General features: G+C 42.7%; 1 protein-coding gene and 1 long non-coding RNA gene across 22 annotated transcripts in view; one reads left to right on the forward strand and one right to left on the reverse strand.

The window, feature by feature from the left end:
* Positions 1 to 9,666, reverse strand: part of NAP1L1 (nucleosome assembly protein 1 like 1) — a 33,135-nt gene extending 23,469 nt beyond the window's left edge. For 2 of the 19 annotated variants that reach the window (XM_072772837.1, XM_072772827.1), the window contains exon 1: positions 8,916 to 8,930. The gene's annotated coding sequence lies outside the window, so the exon portion shown is untranslated. Of the gene's footprint in view, positions 1 to 2,151; positions 2,177 to 5,028; positions 5,136 to 8,899; positions 9,040 to 9,376 lie in introns of those variants that run through there. The other 17 variants (XM_072772820.1, XM_072772829.1, XM_072772818.1 and 14 more) reach the window with 17 other exon arrangements.
* A 197-nt stretch (positions 9,667 to 9,863) lies between these two features.
* On the forward strand, positions 9,864 to 17,580 carry LOC140602769 (uncharacterized). 3 transcript variants are annotated; one of them, XR_012005664.1, is made up of 4 exons: positions 9,879 to 10,001; positions 10,202 to 10,316; positions 12,560 to 12,653; positions 13,622 to 13,999. It is a non-coding gene; the product is annotated as an uncharacterized lncRNA (long non-coding RNA). The 3 variants fall into 3 exon arrangements; XR_012005665.1 differs by lacking the exon at positions 13,622 to 13,999 and adding an exon at positions 16,847 to 17,580 and having other exon boundaries at positions 9,864 to 10,316; XR_012005663.1 differs by having other exon boundaries at positions 9,865 to 10,316.
* The last annotated feature ends 3,102 nt before the right edge of the window (positions 17,581 to 20,682 follow it).

Genomic DNA, 20,682 nt, shown 5'->3' on the forward strand with positions numbered 1-20,682 from the left:
TTTACCTTTTAAAATTTTAAACCACAGACTTAACTTTCAGAATGCTATAAGATGTGATTCCTCATATCAACATGTCCTGCATGATGATTAAAGAGTTAAGAAGAGTTACTGACTGGCAGTCAAGTGCCTATCTGTGAAGTATTACCACTAAGCCAATATCCATCCTTTAAACAAATTATGAGGAAAATATTTCTTCCTAAGAATGTCTCTTATTCTACTTTTAAATATTTGTTGCTTTAAATAATTTCTAATAGCACTGATAAATTTCTCTAGTGATGCTGGATAATTAGCCAACAGTAACAAAATATTTAGCAAAAAATTATGAAGAAATATGAATTCAAAAATAAGAAAAATATTGAATCTTAGTCAAAGAAATACTAGTGGGACTCTATAGTTTGTCTATCCAATCAGTAAAGATCTTATATTAATTCAGGGAAAATGGTGAACATGCATTCTTAAATACAGCCAGTGTTCCTATAAACTTATTTTCTTTCTGGAGAGTAATTTGGCCATAGGAATATCAAAAACCTTAAATAAGTCCATCTCCAGCTTTAGTTACCCATTTGTGAGATTCTAACATGAAAAAAATATTACAAATCTAAAGGCCTGTGCTTTAACATTTGTCTAGAAGGTTCTTCCAAAATTCAGTTAACATGCCCTTTGTCTCTTAGCTCAAAGTTTTTACTTTTTCAGAGAAGCTTCTCCAATCTGCACATTCCGGCTGAATAAGATTTCTTGGTTGTAAACAGTCCTATAATGCCCTATTTCTTTCCATCGTAAGATGTCTCAAGTTTGTAACAAATTAAGTGTGATTATTTGACTAAGGTCTATCTTTCCCAACTAACCAGAGCACAAGCATATTACAGGGATTGTATGTGCTTTTGCCAATCGCTGTACTGCATCCTTCAGGGGCATCCATAAAGCTTACATGGAGAGCAGCTACAATTACGTACTTCATCAAAAATAAACTTAGTATTAGCATGGAAGGTGCATACAATGGAATGCTTTGCAATAAAAAATGAAGCAGATATGGAAAGAGCATAGGGCATATGGCAAAACCCAATCTGGACAGGTAGATATCTATGAATATGCAAAGTCATACACATATTTTATGAAAACACTTCTGTAAAGATATACCAGAAAACTAATAGTAGTCACCTGTAAGTTAAGACTGGAAGAAAGCAAGAACATTTCATTCTGCATTATTTGGCATTTTGCTAACATTTTGGAACTTGCTAGGTTGAATACACAATCTAGTAAGTGCAGCAATTATCAAAAACATCAAAAATAACCCTCCAAACTTATAAATTCAGATTTTTAAAACATTTTAACATGTACTCAGAAGAATGGCTGCACTGCTACCTTCCCTGTCCATTTCATGGGGTTACATGTAGAATTCAAACTTTTTTAAATTTTATTTATTTATTCATGAAGACAAAGAGACACACAGAGAGAGGCAGAGAGACACAGGCAGAGGGAGAAGCAGGCTCCCTGCAGGGAGCCCGGGTCCCCAGGATCAGGCCCTGGGCTGAAGGCAGGCATCAAACCACTGAGCCACCCAGGCCGCCCTAGAATTCAAACTCTTTTTTTTTTTTTTTTAATTTTTTTATTTATTTATGATAGAGAGAGAGAGAGAGAGGCAGAGACACAGGCAGAGAGAGAAGCAGGCTCCATGCACCAGGAGCCCGATGTGGGATTCGATCCTGGGTCTCCAGGATCGCGCCCTGGGCCAAAGGCAGGCGCCAAACCGCTGCGCCACCCAGGGATCCCCAGGATTCAAACTCTTAAAATGAAAATCTTTTGCTTTTTTTTTTTTTTTTTTTTAATAAAAATGATCCAAGACAGAACAGGATGGAATTTACTTCTTCAGAGGTATCTTCTCCAATCTGCCCTACCCACTCTAGTTCATTAGGTTTCTTGATTGTACACACTTCCGTTTTTAAAATCAGGCCTAATTTTGTAGTTCCATTGTTTGGGTTGACACCATCTTTGCAAAAATTTATCTCAGGGCAAACAATTTCTGGTCACCATCTACAAAAATAGGAAAAAAACTGTTCCTATTAAGATGCAAATTCATAAGAGACTTAACTTGTGTTTGATAACTACTACTCAATAAACATAAGCTTTTTAATTCTGTCCATTTTTAATTACCTTAGCACAGGGTCAATCAATCGTTCTGCAAAGTAATTGAGATAATTGTTAAAAATGTAGACTAGTCAAAGTACCATGGTAACGTTAAGATGTTAACATTGAGGAAAACTGGGAAAAGGGCATAGAGAAATTCTGAGTATCTCTACAACTTTCCTGTAAGTCTAAAAGTACAAATAAGTTCATTTAAAAGAGAAAAAGATTGATTCCCATACCCAGATCCTGAACCAACCAATTTGAAAGAGTGGACCCCAAAATCTCCATTCTAAATAAGAAGCCCAGCCTCTGAGGCAGGTAGTTCTCAATCAGATCACCTTGAGAAAACACAGGTTTCAGTTAATACCTAGGGGGTTTTTTTGTTTGTTTTTTCACTTCACTCAACATCAAATAAAATCAATGAGAATATTTATCAGACGTGAAATTGCTTTCTCAGACATCTGAAGAATTTCCATTTCTGGTAGTGACAAGCTAAATTATGCAGACCAATTCTACCAATAACAAATATTTAAGTCCAGAAAAAAATATTTGTTAAAATCTTAAAAGCAGGGCAGCCCGGGTGGCTCAGCGCTCCCACATCAGGCTCCCTGCAAGGAGCCTGCTTCTCCCTCTGCCTGTGTCTCTGCCTCTCTCTCTGTGTGTGTCTCTCATGAATAAATAAGTAAAATCTTAAAAAAAAAAAAAAAAATCTTAAAAAGTGAAGCTTTAACTACTGAGAGGTGAAATCAAAAGCCCCAGACCTATCCAAAGTGGGAAATCTTTATACCAACCCTCCACATTAAGCAGAACCAAAGTGCTATATTCTCAGGGATGACAAACCAGTACTCTTGGCCAAATAAACTAGAATCACTTTATCAGTGTTGTCCCAAAACCTCAAGCCATGAGCTTAAAGTGGTCTGCTTGATAGTATTCCTAAACACCTACATACCCAATATGAACGACATCTTTATCCTAGACCTCATATTTGTACAAGTAGCTTTCAAGAGCAATAAGGGCAAAAGAATACAACAGAAACCTGTCCCAAAGACTTAAATACTGTCAAAAGGACTATAAACAAACATAAAACGACAAATGACCAATGACAACAACCATGCTTACTGAGTTTGAAAACAGTGTGTCTGCAGGAGTATCTGCACACAGTCATTAAAGGTTATAGAGCAAATTTGGCAAAGAACTAAACAGAACTTCAAGAAATAAAAATAATGGAAATCAAACTAAATGGGCAGGTTTATCAGACTAAACACAGCTGGAAAGATAATTAAGTGAAGGAAGCAAGCTTAGAAGACATCTTCCAAGGATCGCCTGGGTGGCTCAGCAGTTGAGGGTCTGCCTCAGGCTCAGGGTGTGATCCCAGAGTGCGGGGATCCCACATCCGGGGATCCCATGTCCAGCTCTCTGCAGGGAGTCTTCTCCCTCTGCCTCTCATGAGTAAATAAAATCTTTAAAAAAAAAAAAAAAAAAAGAAATCTTCCAAAATATGGTAGAGGCTAAAGGATGGAAAACACTGATGTTAAAAGATATTTGAGGATACAATAAAGTCTTAACAAAGATTTAATACAAGTTCTAGGAGTTAGAGGAGGGAATACAAAAAATATTTGAAAGAAATCAAAAGCTAAGAATTTTCCAGAACTAATGGAAGATGGCCCTACAAATCCCCATCAGGATAAATAAAAAAGAAACTCACACTTAGATATATCAGTGAAAAGGAAAGACATTAAAGACAAAGAAGTCCCCTCAAAAACGCAACGATTCAGACTAAAGCCATAAAAGACACAATCCTCTTCTCTTCAATAGACCCCAAAAGAGAACAGAGTTGTCAATGTGCTGAAAACAGCCAACGATCCTAGAATATTATACCCAACTAAAAAAACATCCTCTAAGAGTGAATGGGAAAAATATTTTTCTGGAAAAAATACCTCCAGCACTCTCACTAATTCTATTAAGTATATTCTTCAGGCAGGAGGCAAGTTATCACAAATGGAAGATCTAATTTCCAAGAAGAAATAAGCGGCAAAAAGGATAACCGCATATATCTAAGTAAACATTTTTAACTATCACCACTGTGTAGTATGTTAAAAAATCTGCTTCAGGCTCCCTGTATGGAGCCTGCTTCTCCCTCTGCCTGTGTCTCAGCCTGTCTCTCATGAATTTAAAAAAAAAAAAAAAAAAAAAAGTCTTAAAATAAAATAAAAAATTAAAACTACCACAACATTAAGTCGGTAGTGAAGGTGGGGGGAGCAGGAAACTGATTAAGTAGTCTAGTGTTCTTAAGTAGGCATGTTTTAATTTCTTTTCTCTTTTAAGATTTTTATTTATTCATTTGAGAAGAGTGCACAAGTCGGGGGGGAAGAGAGGGAGAGGGAGAAGCAGACTCCCCAATGAGCCAGGAGCCTGATGTGGGGCTGGATCTCGGGACTGGAGATCGTGACTGAGCTGAATGAAGGCAGACGCTTAACCATCTGAGCCACCTTAGGAGCCCCAGCAGGTTGTAATTTCCAAGATGACTCCCTAAACCAAACATGTAAATTTCAAGATAGAAGAAAAACAATTTAAAGTCATAAAAATTTTTTATACCAACCTGAGAGAGGTTTAGGTTTAAACATCTCTAGGTTTTTTGTGCTTTCACAGTCCAAACTCTCAGGTAATTAGTAACAACGTTCAATGTAAATCAACTGAAGGCCATTAAAAAGTGTCAGGCAGGACTTAAGAAACCCGACTACATCCCATTTATAAGAAACATATCTCTAACATAAGGATATAGTTTTCAAGTAAAATACAACCCAGGCCAAAAGAAAGCTGGTATCTCTGTATCAAAAAATAAAGTTTAAGGAAAAGCATTCCTAGAAATAAAGTCCCTTTATAATAAAAGATAGAATTCATTACCCAATGTATGTAATATGCAGAAGATCTCAATTCAAAGACATAGTTCATAAAAACGTGATTAGAGGCAAATCTTAACCTGAGAACTTGTACACAAAGAAAATCTTCCACTGCAAAAAGAGGGGGAAAAATAAGTCACTGAATTAAACCACAAACTGATTACACTTTGTGGTCTTGTAGCAGTTAGACGTCCTGACACGTGTTATCAAATCATTTCTCATCAATCCAGTAAACCTGGCTCTACGCTCTCCTGACTTTCAAGGAGAAGAAAGTGAACATCTACGAAGCTACTCCTAAGGGGCTACTGTATTATAGGCTTTCCTCCTATCTGCAGATAAAATACTAAGCAACTTGCTCAGCAACACACAAAAGGAGAGTAACTAGTAGTTAAAATCTAACTTCCAAAACCCATGCCATTCCCAAAACCAAAGTGCCTATCAGCCTACTGTTACACAAACTGTACACTAGTGGATATTCCTTTGGAGGAAGGGACGACCTCGTGGGTTAACCACCAGTCACGAAAAATTACCTATGTCTTTAAAGCTAGCGTTCAAGGGGGCCAATACTAACCCAAAGATAAGATTTTCCTTTACCTGAGATCTGACCTCTCCTTCCAAATGCACTTCAAGCAAATCTGTATTTAAGGCACTGCCATTCTAGGAAGAACGTTTTCAGTGGTCCGGGGGCTCAATACCGTTATTTGGCTCCAACACAACCTCGTAGTTAGAATAGCCTATTCTTTAGGCTCACTTTTTCAATTTTGGGATGTCAACAGCCAACTTGGTTGGAACTGACTTCCGTCTCAAGTGTCCTAAGCAAAATGGACCCCTATTTGAGAATACTACATACCTTCTTGGCCAAGGGAGCTCAATATCTAGATTCTCATCTGATCCGAAACAGAGAAACACACCTGGGGTGGACTGAAAATCCAGTGAAAATTTAACCAGCAATAACAAACAAATCCAATTTATTCACATGGAGGAGGGAGGGAAATTACACTTACTTACATACACACGCGCGTGCGCGGCAGACAAAAGACTTAGAAGCCATCAACTAACTTATGTAAACAAATTCCATGTTGAAAGATGACGCCTGACCTATATAAATACTGGTGCTTTTCCTTGGACCCCAGTGGAACCCAAGCAAGTGTACTTTTCTTAAGTCCAATTTGTTGTATACCGTAACAGTTTGACTCAAAGGAACTCCCTTTAAAAACCAATACAAAAGCCTCCTCAGAAGTCGTCATTCTGCTGATGGAAGAGGCTGTGCATGTGTGGGGTCAGGGGGGTTACGGTTAACTTTCTGCTCAACTCTTGTGAGAACTTAAAACTATTCTAAATGTAAATTTCATTTTAAAAATTAGAATAATTACTAATTATGAGAATTTTAGTTGGGAAAAAAAGTCATCACCGCTCTGTCATGTAACCTCGGAGAAGTCCTTTAACTGCTCTGTACTTAAGTTTCCACGTTAAAATGTTATTACCTACTTCTAGGAGCATTAAATTAGTTAATAATACACAGAATAATGTGTGCTGTTACATTATTTACCCCTGTTGTGTTCCGTACCCTCTTTACCTTAGAAAATAATTAAAAGTAGTTAATTAGATATTATAGGTAATTAAATGTAATTATAGGCTCTTTGAAATTAGTCCCCTTTCCCAATAAAAATCAAAAGGTACAGAATTCTTGAATAAAAAGCTATCAAACCATGTAGCAGTAAAAGGCAGAGTTGGTCACCGGAAGCCGAGGCCACTTTCCATGGCAAGTGCAGTAATGTCACCTGGTGGTTTCCTATCAACGTACTAACCACTTACAAGGAGGAATGGAAGCAGGAACCTTACCTTCTGAACCATACTCTAATAAACCCTACTCTGCCCAAGAACTTATTATTCAGATAAAATTAGTATGAAATGGCACTTAATATCACCATTAAACAGGTCCTTCATGTAGAGGCTGTAATTACTACTCTGCCCCCCCACTTTTTCTTTAAAGCATTCATCACATTTTACATCTTAATGACCAATGCTTGTTTTGCTCCTGTTTTGTCAAAAAATATATGCTAAAATATTTACTCAAAAGAATCAAACAACAACACAACTACAGGTCTGATTAGACTTGAGGAACCGAACAGACCATCAGTTTTCAAAACTGATCAGGATTCATCCTCTCTAATCTTATTGTCACTAACATTTCAAATTTACAACCAATCAAAAAATGAGCAGATAGGTAGTATTTGATTTTGATATCTTTTTTTTTTTTTTTAATTTTTATTTATTTATGATAGTCACAGAGAGAGAGAGAGAGAGAGAGGCAGAGACACAGGCAGAGGGAGAAGCAGGCTCCATGCACCGGGAGCCTGACGTGGGATTCGATCCCGGGTCTCCAGGATCGCGCCCTGGGCCAAAGGCAGGCGCTAAACCACTGCGCCACCCAGGGATCCCCTGATTTTGATATCTTTAAGCCAAACAGATTTTGCCTCTTTTAGGCCCCATAATTTTGGGGTTTTAGAACTCAGTCACCTGGAGACCATATGCGCAAGTTGAGTAAGTAGTGATATGAGCAATAGCATTTTGTGTTAATTCTGGTACAAGTGTTGGGTTTTGGTCGTGTTTCAAATCTCTAGAGGACAGTCCTGTGCCACACTGAACATTAGTTTCATATTCTGTCAATGGGCCCAATATCAAAACGAGGTACTTTGCAACAGATAAGATGTACATATTTTTCAAACTCGGATGAGTTTTTTGAAGCTGTATTTACCAAATCAGCATAATGCTGACCTGATATGATCATCTACTATGTCAAGGTTTCATAACCCATGTTTAGTTCCGTCCCTCCCCCAAGGGACTAGTCTTCCTACACGTGAAGGGCACATTTTAGATGTGGACCATTCATTTGATCTCTTAATTTTTAAAAAATTTTCATTTAATTTTAATAACTTCAAACAAACATGAGACAGTCCAAAAAAAAAAAGAGAGAGAAATCACTGTAAACCTTATTTCCCTTCCAACAGTTTAAAGCAAGTGCACATTTTAGATGTGGACCGTTAATGTGAACTCTTAATTTTTTTAAATTTTTAGTTTGAACTTCAAACATGAGACAGTCCAAAAAAAAAAAAAAAAAGAGAGAGAGAGAGAAATCACTGTAAACATTATTTCCCCTCCGACAGTTTAAAGCCAGTCCCTATCCTCCGCAGATCTCCCCCTTACCCAAAGGCGCAAGAGCCCCCGAGTGCGAACAGGCGCGTCATGGGAGCCGACCGGGGAGAGGCCCCGGGGCTAGCCAGGGGGCGTCCTGGCGCGGCTGCCCCCGAAAAGGGAGCCGGGCCTGCAGCTCCTCCGCAGCCGGGCGCCCCGGGGCAGGCTCTCCGCGCGGCCCCCTCGCCCGCCGCCCCCGGCCCGTCCCGCCCGGCCTGACCCCCGCCCGCGGGCCTCCGCCGCGGCCCCACGGTTCCACCCGCACTTCCCGCTCCCCGCCCCCAATCGCCTTAGAAACACAAACTCGGTGAGGGACCCGCTCCGACACTCCCGTTAGGCACCAGGCGGTCGGGCCGGGCCGGGCCGGGCGCAGGCTCAGGGTCACCCCCACCCCCACCCCCCGCGTGAAGTCCCGGCGGGCTCCTCCGAGGCGCCGGCCCCACCGCGGCCGCGCGACCCCCACCGCGGGGGGCCTTGGCGATCCCGGCGGGAGGCCCTGCCCACCCCCCGCTCCCCGCGTGCGGCCCCCGGGGCAGGCCGGGGACGGCCAAGGGCGCGCCCCGGGGAGCCCCGAGGTCGCCACAGCTCCGCGCCCCCAGCCCGCGACTCCGCAGCGCCGGGAGCTCGGGCTCCTCCCGGGCTCCCCCTCCCCGGCTTCCTCCCGGGGCTCCTCCAGGGACCTCCTCCAGGACCTCCTCCCGGGGTGCTCCTCCAGGGGCTCCTCCCGGGCTCCCCGGACGCTCCCCCGGGCGCGGCGGCCACGTGTCCGCAGGGCCGGCCCTCCCCGCGCGGCCGCCGCCTCCAGGGGGCGGAGAGCCCGGGCCCCGCGGCCGCCCCGCCCCTCCCCCGCCGGCCCTCGCTCCCCCGCCCGCCCCCCCCGGGGCTGCTCCGCGCGGGGAGGGGGGGCGCTCCCGAGCCCCGGCTCCTCCGCGCCCCGAACGCCCCGAGCGCCCCGAGGCCGCCTGGCTGCCGCGGCGGGCGGCGCGGAGGAGCCGGGGCTCGGGCACCGCGGGGCCGCGCGGAAGCCCCCCCGCCCCCGCCGCCCCGCGGCCTCGGCTCCCGGGAGCGCCCGGAGGCCCCGAGTCCCGCGGCGCCCGGCCCGGCCCTCCCCGCCGCGGCTCCGTCGGCGCCCTTCCCGCTGGGGCCCCGTCCGTTACCCGAGGCCGGGGCTGCGCAGTGACTCAGGGCGGCGGCGGCGGCGGGAGGCGGGAGGCGGGAGGCGGGAGGCGGCGCCGCGAGCAGATGGCGCTAAAAAGGACCCGCGAGCCCGCCGCTCGCGCTCATATACAATTAGCGTCAGCACGTAGGGCCCGCTCCGCCGCCCCCCGGGCCTCGCCGTCTCCTAGCAACGCGGGCGGGGGGCGGGCCCAGGACGGGTTGCCGAGCAACGGCGCTGTCCCGCGGCCGCGGCGTCCTCCCTCCGCGCCGCCGCGCGCTCCCCGGCTCCGCGGCGCCGCGCCAGGCCGCGCCCCCGAGCCCTGGGGCTCCCGGGGCCGCCCCCCTGCACCGGCGCGGCCTGGGGCGCGCACAGCAGCCCGCACGCCCCGCCCCTCCCCCGCGCCCCGCGGTTGCTCCCGGCCCTGCTGCCCCCGGAGCCCGCGGTTCCCGGCTCCCGCCGCCCCACCCCCCGCGCCCCGCCCGCGCCCTGCCCCTTCCCGCGACCTGCGCGCCCTCCCGCTGCTCCGGTTCCCGCGGAGGCTGGGAAGGGCCCGGCTGGCCCGGCCCGGGGCGCTGTGTCCCGAGGACGCCGTTGGGGCATCCTGCGGGAGAAATAGCTTTTCTGTAAATCCTCAGGCCTTGGAAAACCATCATGGCTCTTTCTCATGAGATGCTGGGCTGCCTGCTGTCACTCTTCCTACACTAGTTCTCCAAGGGGGGAGGGGGGTCCCCGCACCCTTTAAACGGGGAGGTGGAAACAGCCTTTGCATGATGCTAAAATGTGGTTTTGGCCTTTTGCGTTCTCATCCTCTTCGCAAGTGTAGGTGCAGTTTTGCAGAGACTACACGACTTGTGAGATGGAAACATTGAAAAAGGAAGCAGATAATAAAATCTAGTCCTCGGCGGTGAAACCAGACGTTAAGTAGATTTGCAAAAAACGTAAGACGATGCAACTAAATTTTTTTGTTGTTGTTGTTTGGGAAAGTAGGAACTTTTCATATAAGACATACTTTTATGTTAATATTTAATTGATCCTCTTTAGATGAAATAATGAATCCCTTTAAAACGGCTTGATTTCTGATGTGATAAATAGCAGTGTCTAGTGCGCAGGAGAGTTCTCTGGCATCCCCAAGTTTTAAAGTCCAGAGGGGTCCTGAGACCGAGAAGTTAGAGAACCTCTTCTCTAAATGCTCATTTCTTTAAATTTCAGACTGCCTGGAGTCATCTTTTGTAATGCTCACACTTAACAACTGTATTCCATTTTCAAGGTCATAGATTTTCTTCCTGGCATCCCCAACCTCGTTAATGTTAGTTGCCTTTCCCACTCTAAGCTCCAGATGCCTCAGTTTGCCCATTCGTTTTGATTCTTCATATGTGATTCTTTTGTTTTTGTTTTTTGTTTTTCAGCCTTCTTTAGAAGATCCTATTCGACAATGATGTAAGGTTAACAAGTAATTGTCATATTAGCAATGACCCCTCATTTAAGAAACCACAGTACATAAAGTAGGTAGACCAGTGCCCAATATGTACATGCATTTAACACTGATTTCAATGGAAGCCTCAAGATTCTTTTGTTCCAATCAAAGCTCCACACAGTCTGAGATAATTAGCACACTAGAAATGACCTAAATTACTTTCACCTCCTTTCTTTGAATCTTTGTGGTTGTAGAACTTCTGAGATCAAAGTTAGCCTTCGTGATGGTTTCTATCCCACCCCAGGAAGCCCCACCAATTTCAGTCACTGGTCTAAGGCTCCTAATTTCTGATGCTTCAAGCCTTACCCCTCCATTGAAGAGCTTATCATTACCAGTTTATATTCTTTCCCCTTTTCTCCAGCCTCCTCCCCCAGCTGCTTCCTCCAGCTTTCTCCTCTCCTTCTTCCAGTGTATCTTAGCCGACCTAAGAAATGAAACACTAGGGAGGCCTAGGTAGGTAGCTCAGCGGTTGAGCGTCTGCCTTCAGCTCAGGGCATGATACCAGGATCTGGGATTGAGTCCCTCATTGGGCTCCTTGCAGGGAACCTGCTTCTCCCTCTCCCTGTGTCTCTGCCTCTCTCTCTGTGTGAGTCTCTCATGAATAAATAAATAAAATCTTAAAAAAATAAAAGAAATGAAACACTAGTAAATTGCTAATAATGCAATATAATCTTTTAAACCATAGTTTGTAAATCTAAGACTCTACCATTAAAGTCAAGGGAAGGTCAATCATTTATATATTCATTCAACAAATGTAGGTCTGGGATATTCCCAAATATATATTGAGAACAACTTGAGACACTGGAAATACAACATTGAATAAGAAAGAAAAGTTTCTTGGTTTTACCAAACTTATGTTTGAGTGAGGTAAGGCATGTGACAGTAAAGAGATCTTTTTTTTTTTTTTTAAGATTTTATCTATTTATTTGAGAGAGAGAACCCAGCGAGTTTTGGGCGGGGGGGGGGGGGGGGGAGGGGGGAGAAGGGGGAATGCGGGAGAGGAAAAGAATTTCAAGCAAACTCCACCCTGAGCCCAGAGCCTGATGTAGGGGTGTGGAGCTGGATCTCACAACCCTGAGATCATGACCTGAGCCAAAACCGAGTCAGATGCTTAACCAATTAAGCCACCCAGGTGCCTTAAATAATTTTAGATGTAAATAAGTAAAAGAACTATGAAGAAAATAAAGTGAGACAAAGGAGTAGAAGGTGACTGACCTCAAGATACTGTTGAGCTTTTCATATTGACTCCTCTTAGACCCCCAGAATGCATAATGCAGTTAATTCATCTAATTTAATTACAATAAATGGTGGCCCTGGTCACTGATCATGAACCATACTAACCTTTCAATTAAAGTTTCTTTTTTTTTCAACCCCCATTATTCTCATTTGGTTGATTTTTAAGGCACTGTAGTCTATTGATTAAGAAGTGCAGCTTTGGAGTCAAATAGCCCAATTTTCATCCCAATTTTGTTGTGAAAGTTTAAACAACATCTAAGTTACTTAACATGATACCTGATATAGAGTTAACACCCAATAAAAGTTAAAAATTTAAACTTCTTACTGAGGTTTTGTTTTATTTTTATTTTATTTAAAGGTCAAGGAAATTCCCCTGAATCCTTCTAATAGTATCTGACACAATTTTTGTGAAATATTTTATCAAAAGCTATCTTTTTCTCCTAAGATTTAATTTATTTATTCACGAGACAGGCAGAGACATAGACAGAGGGAGAAGCAGGCTCCCTGAAGAGAGCCCGATGCGGAACTCGATCCCAGGACCTCGGGATCATGACCTGAGCCAAAGGTAGGCGCTCAACCACTGAGCCACCCGGGTGCCCCTATCAAATACTATCTTGTCACAAATCTTAAAACATGTTTTCCTAAGCTGAAATAATCCACACCAATTACCATCAAAGTATATTCCACATTTCTAAATATTGGATACATACACTATAGAAATCAACCAGACAAACAGATGACAGAGATGGTTTCTTAAGTGTGCTTATGTCTGTATTTCAAACCCTAAGTAGTGGAAAAGTACATAGGCTTGAAAGTCAGACAGGCATAGGTTCATCCCAACATGCTGTGACTTTGCAAAAGTACTTTTATGCTTCTCCATCTACAAAATGCATGATAATTCTAATAAAATCAGCCTCTTCATTAGCATGAAATAGAGAAATATATGTAAGTCCCCAAAGTAACAACTTGCTCTTTAAGTACTCAATATTTATTTTCACCCATGTCAATTAATCAGTATGTAAAATGTCTAGTAGCACTAATGCACAAAATACATTTAAATAACCGTTATCTTAGTTTTGAATCTGGATAGTTTTATTTTTTCCTTTTTTCCCAAAATTATATAAATGCAACATAAAATCAAAATTCCAGTGGGAAATTTTGGACAAGTTACCTTAAATTTCTCTCTCTACATCCAAAAACAGATTAACAGATTTCATTTGAAAATATCTTAATTTTGCTATCAGTTTTAATTGAAATTTATATTAAAATGATTGTAGATTCATACAGCTGTACAAAATAACACAGAAAGATCTGTGTAAACTTTATCCAATCTGCCACAATGGTAACAACAATTCACAATCTTATTCAAATTCCTCCAGTTTCACTTGGACCCACCGGTGTGTGTTTGTGTGTTTAGTTCTATATAATGTTGGAGTGTGTTTATCACCAAAGGCAAGATAGAGACAGAACAGTTCTAACACAAGTATGGATCTCTTATGTTCTCCTTTTTTTTTTTTTTTTTTTTTTTTTGAGATTTTACTTATTTGTTTGTCAAAAAGAGAGCACAAGCAAGGGAAGCGGCAGAGGGAGAGGGAGAAGCAGGCTCCCCACTCAGCAAAGAGCCCAATGTGGGGCCGGATCCCAGGACCCTGAGATTACGAGCTGAGCTGAAAGGCCGACGTTTACCAACTGAGCCACCCAGGCGCCCCTCTTATGTTGTCCTTTGATGATAGTTTTTATTTTGTAATTTATATGACCAATATGATTCTACTTTCCCAGATTTTACCTTTCTTCCCCCTGCTTTGCAAATGGACAACTTAGGTAGAAAATAAGCCATTCCTTTGTGTGGGTCTTCAGCAGATCTTACTTTAACTATTTGCAATAAAGCTTTGCAACTGGTCTCCCTGATAATGACCTCTCATGCCTCTCTGATCTTCATTGCCAAAGCTATGGTGTTATTATTTTTTAAAAATATTTTATTTATTCATGAGAGACAGAGAGAGAGAGGCAGGCAGAGGGAGCCTGATGTGGGACTTGATCCTGGGCCTCTAGGATCAGGCCCTGGGCTGAAGGCGGCACTAAACCGCTGAGTCACCAGGGCTGCCTCAAACTTATGATTTTAAATACAAGTCCAATCATGTCTACTTCATCATAAAACCTGCAATGGTTCTTTGATGTCTACGTGACAAAAATAACGCCTACAAAGTCCATCCTAATCTGAATCCATCCTTTTTTTCTAGCCATTCCTCCCACTATCCACTGTCATGATCCCCATACATTATGACTTTGAACTACTCGCCAGACCCTCAACACTACCAAGCGTTTTATACCTTCCTGCTCCTCACCTCAACTTTTCATTCAAAATCAAGCCCAAGTTTTTATCTTTCCTGGAGAACCTTCCATAGCTCACCAAGGCAGATCTAGTTACATAGTCTTGTCTGGTTTTGGACAACTGTTTACATTTGCATGTGGGTTCCCATATGTTTTCTTCTTCCCCAACACACACTACACTAGATTATTAGTTACTACAAGGCAGTGTCCTTGTTTTTGTGTTCTCCTGGCTTAGAGAATGACTAGAAGGGCAAAGGCATTTCAATAAATATTTATGTGATAGAATAAAGTGAAAGGAAAGAACCAAAGAAGAAAGCAAGTGAAGGAGGGAGAAATAAAAGAAAAAAGTCATTGAAAACAAACTGGAAGTCATAATTCTCTATTAAGTGATCCTTTTTTGAAGACAGTTGCATTAATTCTACATTTGTCTATGTGAGAAAATTTGACAAGGAGATTTGTGAGAAACTGAAAGAAGAGTTTTGGACACGGTTTAGATATTATTTGGATATTTGTTTAGATAATAATTTTCCTCATCTGTGAAGCAACTTGTTAGTAAAAATAAAGAAATATTGAAATCTTTGAGCTCATAATGAATAAAGAAAATAAATTATATGGAATTCTTTGGAGACAATTGCATTGTCCATTATTGGGAGAATAGTGAAATGTGGAAATGCATGTGTTTGTGTCCAAATTCCCCCCTTTTATAAGGATAGCAGTCACATCGGATTAGGGCTCATTCTAGTGACCTCATTATACCTTGCTTCCTCCTACTTCTGTAAAGACTATCTCCAAATAAGGTCACATTATGAAATACTAGGGGCTAGGACTTCAACATATGAACTTTGGAATGACACAATTTAGTAGATGGCAGTACTAAAGTCAAGCAAGTAAGTAAATAATTGTAGATAATGGGAGCCAGATCATCATCAGCGAAAAAAAAAAATCACAAATAAGCAAGGAGATGAGCCCTGTGGTGCTGAATTAGGGCTAGAAATATCAATATGAATTCATGTTTATAGATAGATAGGTAGATAGATAAATAGGTATGTATATACATACATTTAGTATATATACATATATTTCCTAGCTCTGTCCATTGAGAGGGCCTAGAAGTAGTGACATTCTAGTAGCAATAAGTATGGCCATCACCCAAATTTTAATTTCTAATTACTTTTTTTTCCAAGAGAAGGAGATCTAGCTGATTCAAGGACTGGGGAGGGAAAATACAAGATAAGTCGAGAACATCTTTATGTCACTGTAAGTTTGAATAAACAAAATAAAAGTGACATATCAAAAGAACACAGAGGTGAATCTGAAAAAGTTCCCATGGCTCCCAATGGCCAAAGCTGGAACGATTCAGGAATAAAATAATGATAGTATTGGATTATAACCCAAATAATAAAATAAATATCCATGAATCCATAATGATATAAAAATTATTGAATGTTGGGGGCCCTGGGTAGCTCAGTCGGTTAAGCATCTGACTCTTGATTTCTGCTCAGGTCATGAGACCATGAGATCAAGCCCCACATGGGGCACTGCACTAGCCCTGGAGCCTGCTTAAGATTCTCTCTTCCTTCCCCTCTGCCACTCCCTCTGCTCAAAAAAAAATTAATGGATGCAAAATAAAGAGTGAAGGGACAAATCTTCCTTGTAGAAAAATCCAAAGAATATATATAGATACTCCCCACTCCAGGAGGTGAAGACTAATTCCCTCCCCCTTGACTGAGGATTGGATTTAATGACTCACTTCCAAAGAGAGTAAGGAAAGGGGAAAATATTAACTTTATAGTAGAGAAACCTGACAAACATGACTTTAACTAAATTGATCAAGGTTAACTTCATCAGTTATAAGTCACATTAATATCAAGTGCTCCCTGATGGGAAGAAGCAAGAATTAGTATTAACCAGATATATACTAAACACGTTGTATTTGGGGGGAGGGTAGAAGGGAATGAGAATGAAGCATAAAGTAAAAGGGAATCAATTTATTGACCTAGAAAGGTCTGCTCAGGGAGTTAGGAGGAGTTACAAGATAAGTTTAAAAAAGAGAAAAAGAAAAATAAGTGGAATGTGGCTATGCATCATTTGCCAGTCATTCAATATCTTTCATTTCTCAATATTCTATCTCTGCATAATCATATTGTGATTCATATTTTGAAAAGTTAATTCTTGAAGCTAGCAGAAGCAAAGAGCAGTAAAATTAGATTTGTCATCAGTTGTAACAGTAAATTTGAGCAATTGCAGGACACTAGAGATAAAATATGGAAATAAAGAAAAATCAAGTCAATAATAACAGTAATTGCTAACATGTATTAAATGTCTTCTATGTGCCAGACACTGTTCTATAAAGTTTTACAAATATTACCTCATTTAATCCCCACAACAACCCTATGAGATACTACTAGAATTATCCTTGTGTTGTAGATGAGGAAATTGAGGTCCAGAGACATCGGGATCTGTCCCTAGGCCACACAGCCCGTTAAGTAGCATCATCTGGATTCACCTCTGCAGAACCTGGCACCAGAGCCCAAGCCTGTAATTACCTCTTTTCTAGTTAAATGCATGAGATGTCCCAGAATTCAAGAATCCACTCTAAAGGAAACAGACATGTCATGAAGCAGCTACAACTCAATATAAGTGCTAATCATAGAGACGTAAGCATCAGAAAAAATGCGACAGAAATGACATCTGAAACCAAATCTCGAAAGAGAAATAAGAATTTGCTGTGTGATAAGAGTAGGACAGTATTTCTGGCAAGAGAACAGTCGTATTGAAGAAGTTTTGTTCTAGTTGTTCAAGATCATGCGAGAAATACGGTATGGAATACAAAAGCACTGAAACGATCATTCCACCTTTGAGCATGAATTTCATACACAGAAAAACTCCAGCCACAAGTCAGATAATGTGTTGGTACCAAGTATTTATCAGTTCAGTTTGGGCCTATCACTCTCACATACTTCAGGTGTCAAACTGAACCTCTATTTAACGCCAGTAATGTGACTTCTTAGTGATGAAGAAGGACCATTTACGTAGCCTCACACAATCAAGGTTGTATTCTTTACAGGCTATGAACCAGATAAAATCTATTTTCCAAAATCTTATGAAACAATCTCTTTTATTTTTTTTAAGATTTTATTTATTTATTCATGAGAGACACAGAGAGAGAGAGACAGACAGGCAGAGGGAGACGCAGGCTCCATGCAGGGAGCCCGACGCGGGACTCGATCCAGATTCCCCAGGATCACAACCTGAACCTTCGGGTTCACCCAACCACTGAGCCACCCAGGCATCCCTGAAACAATCTCTTTTAAAAGCAATTTTGAAAAATATGTCACAAAAATCCAAGAGAAAGTGACAAACAGTAGAGGCTGAGGCAGCAAACACTATGGCTTCATATGTGTTGGTCATTGTTCTCAGTTGCCTTCCTGCTTTAGCAGGAAGCCCTGGTAGCTACTTATTATTGTTAGTTTATAGGTGATGTCGCTGAGATACGGAGAGGTTAAACAACTTACCCAAGGTTGCAATTAGTGTAGTAACCGGTGTAGCCAGGATTCAATAAAATCAGGTAATTCTAGCCTGAACAGAAAAGAGTGATGCTATTTGGTTCTTGAATTCATTTCTTTTTTTTTTAATTAATTAATTTATTTATTTATTAGAGAGAGCACTCAGAGGCAGAGGGAGAAGCAAACTCCCGCTGAGCAGGGAGCCCAACACGGGGCTCAATCCCAGGACCCTGAGATCATGACCTGAGACAAAGGCAGATGCTTAACTGGCTGAGCCACCCAAATGCCCCTGGAATTCATTTTTTAATTCAACAAATGGTCCAGTATGACTAGATCAGTGGTCACAAGCTCGAACATCTGCCATTGCCAGGCCAGGAGTGGATTGTGTGAAGTCAGGCAGGCGTAAGTCAGCAAGGGACTGGCAGGGACTGTGCTTGACATGTGATCACAGGCCGCATTTAAAGCAGACACCTCTACTCCCCAGCCTGTTGTTGCCACATGGCTTTGGTATTGTCAGATTCTCCAATTTCTTTTTTTTTTTTTTTTTAAGATTTTATTTATTTATTCATGAGAGACACACAGAGAGAGGGAGGGGGGCACAGAGACACAGGCAGAGGGAGAAGCAGGCTCCATGCCGGGAGCCTGACTGGGACTCGATCCCGGAACTCCGGGATCATGCCCGGGCCAAAGGCAGACGCTCAACCACTGAGCCACCCGGGCCGCCCCAGATTCTCCAATTTCAAGAGAAACTGACTTTCCTGTGAAATCCACCAATTTGGGAGGAGGAGTGCATAAACTGAGTTTAGTTCTGGCCGTGCTGTGTCTCCGATGAATCTGATGGCTCCAATGGCAGATATTTGAATAGACAGTTCAGGAGGCTCATTTGGGAGGCAAGCAGGGATTTAGAAATCTTCAACACAAGGAGTGCGGATGGGGATGGGCATGAAAAAGGTAAGAAAAAAAGAAGAAGGGATCCCCGGGTGGCACAGCGGTTTAGCGCCTGCCTTTGGCCCAGGGCGCGATCCTGGAGACCCAGGATCGAATCCCACGTCGGGCTCCCGGTGCATGGAGCCTGCTTCTCCCTCTGCCTGTGTCTCTGCCTCTCTCTCTCTCTCTCTCTCTCTCTCTCTCTCTCTCTGTGACTATCATAAATAAATAAATAAAAATTTTTTTAAAAACTTTAAAAAAAAAAGAAAAGAAGAAGACCAAGAACTCCAGCATTTAAAAAGTTGGCAGAAGGGGCGCCTGGGGGGTCAGAGGGTGAGCACCTGCCTTTGGCTCAGGGCGTGACCCGGGGTCCTGGGATCGAATCCCGTGTCGGGCTCCCTGCATGGAGCCTGCTTCTCCCTCTGCCTCTCTCAAGAATAAATAAATAAAATCTTTTTTTAAAAAGTTGGCAGAAGATAAAGAGTCATCAAAGAAAGACCTGTAGTAGAAGGAAAGGCAGAGGAGACCAGAATCTGAGATGCCAAAGGAGGAAGGGGAATTGGGCAAGATCTATTAGCCTAATCTTGTCAAGAGTCAGTGTACTGATTTCTTTGCGTAGAAAGTACCTCATACATCAGTGAAAAGAGATATTATTACTAAGTTCAAAGAACAATTTTTTAAGGCCCAAGTAGGCTATGACTTTCATGTATCAAGAATTAGCACAAGAGGAGCATCCCAGCCCCTCTGTACTGCCGACCACGTTGGTGGCTCTAGTTTAAAAGGCTCTAATTCACTTCCATTTTTTCCAATTTCTGTGGTATTTTATTAGAGCATAGGTATAGTTCTGTTTCTTTGGGTGTTCTTTCTTTGTATCTGATATGCTCTTAAAACGTATTGAAAACTTCTGAAATACTTACCAAGTCTCACCAGAACCACCAATAACAAAGACTCTGATTCTGTGGGAAGGCAATACCCATTTAGATTTAACAATTACATAAAAGCATTTTCACACCTACCAGTTCAAACCTGGTTCACACATCACAAACTATAACTTTGTTCAGACATAATATTACAGTGAAGGTAGGACCTCTTTGTCTATGAACAAGGAAAGTAAATCCACTTTCTGGGTTTCCGGGGAGTCAGTGAACAAAACCCATTTTCCCTGCTTGGGTTGGAACCATTGCAAAGGAACCAGCAAAGGGATATCAAGATGCGCGCCCTTGTTGCAGAGCAGGTAGGCCAGAGAACGGAGCTGTACGGGGGCCTGCCAGGCTCTGCTCACCCACCCCCACCTCTGACTACCACGGCCCCCCAGCAGGCACGGGCCTTCCGCACTTCTAGCAAGACAGAGTGTGGACCTGGACTGACAAGTCTGAAGAAAATGGAGCCCAAGAGAGGCCTGGGCTTAGCTCGCCCAGTTCTCCTCCCAAACTCCCGGTGGGATGCATCACTCCATCTGCCCTGAAGGTAAACAATCCAGAGGAAAGAGTAAAAGCAGGTTTTTCTGGTGGAGTTTCTTCCACCCTGAAGCCCAAGGCCAGAGAAATGGAAGCTGCTTGTAAGCTACTGCATTACCTCCTTCAAGTTCATCCTACAAGGATCTGCTATTATCTCCACGGAGCTAGCAAATGACTAAACCTGGCCTCGGACCCAGATCACATGATGTCAGAGCAGGGACCTTCAAATCCTCTGGGAGACTAGGCCTCAGGGGGCTGTGGTTAAAAGGAATAATCCCATTTACACTTATTGGGTGGGCAGTTAGGGAAGAGGCAATGACGAATTGGCCCAAAAAGGCACTGGCAGGGATTCAGGAGGCCTCAACTATGGTTG

This window comes from Canis lupus, chromosome 13, assembly GCF_048164855.1.
Source record: "Canis lupus baileyi chromosome 13, mCanLup2.hap1, whole genome shotgun sequence".
Taxonomy (NCBI): Eukaryota; Metazoa; Chordata; class Mammalia; order Carnivora; family Canidae; genus Canis; species Canis lupus.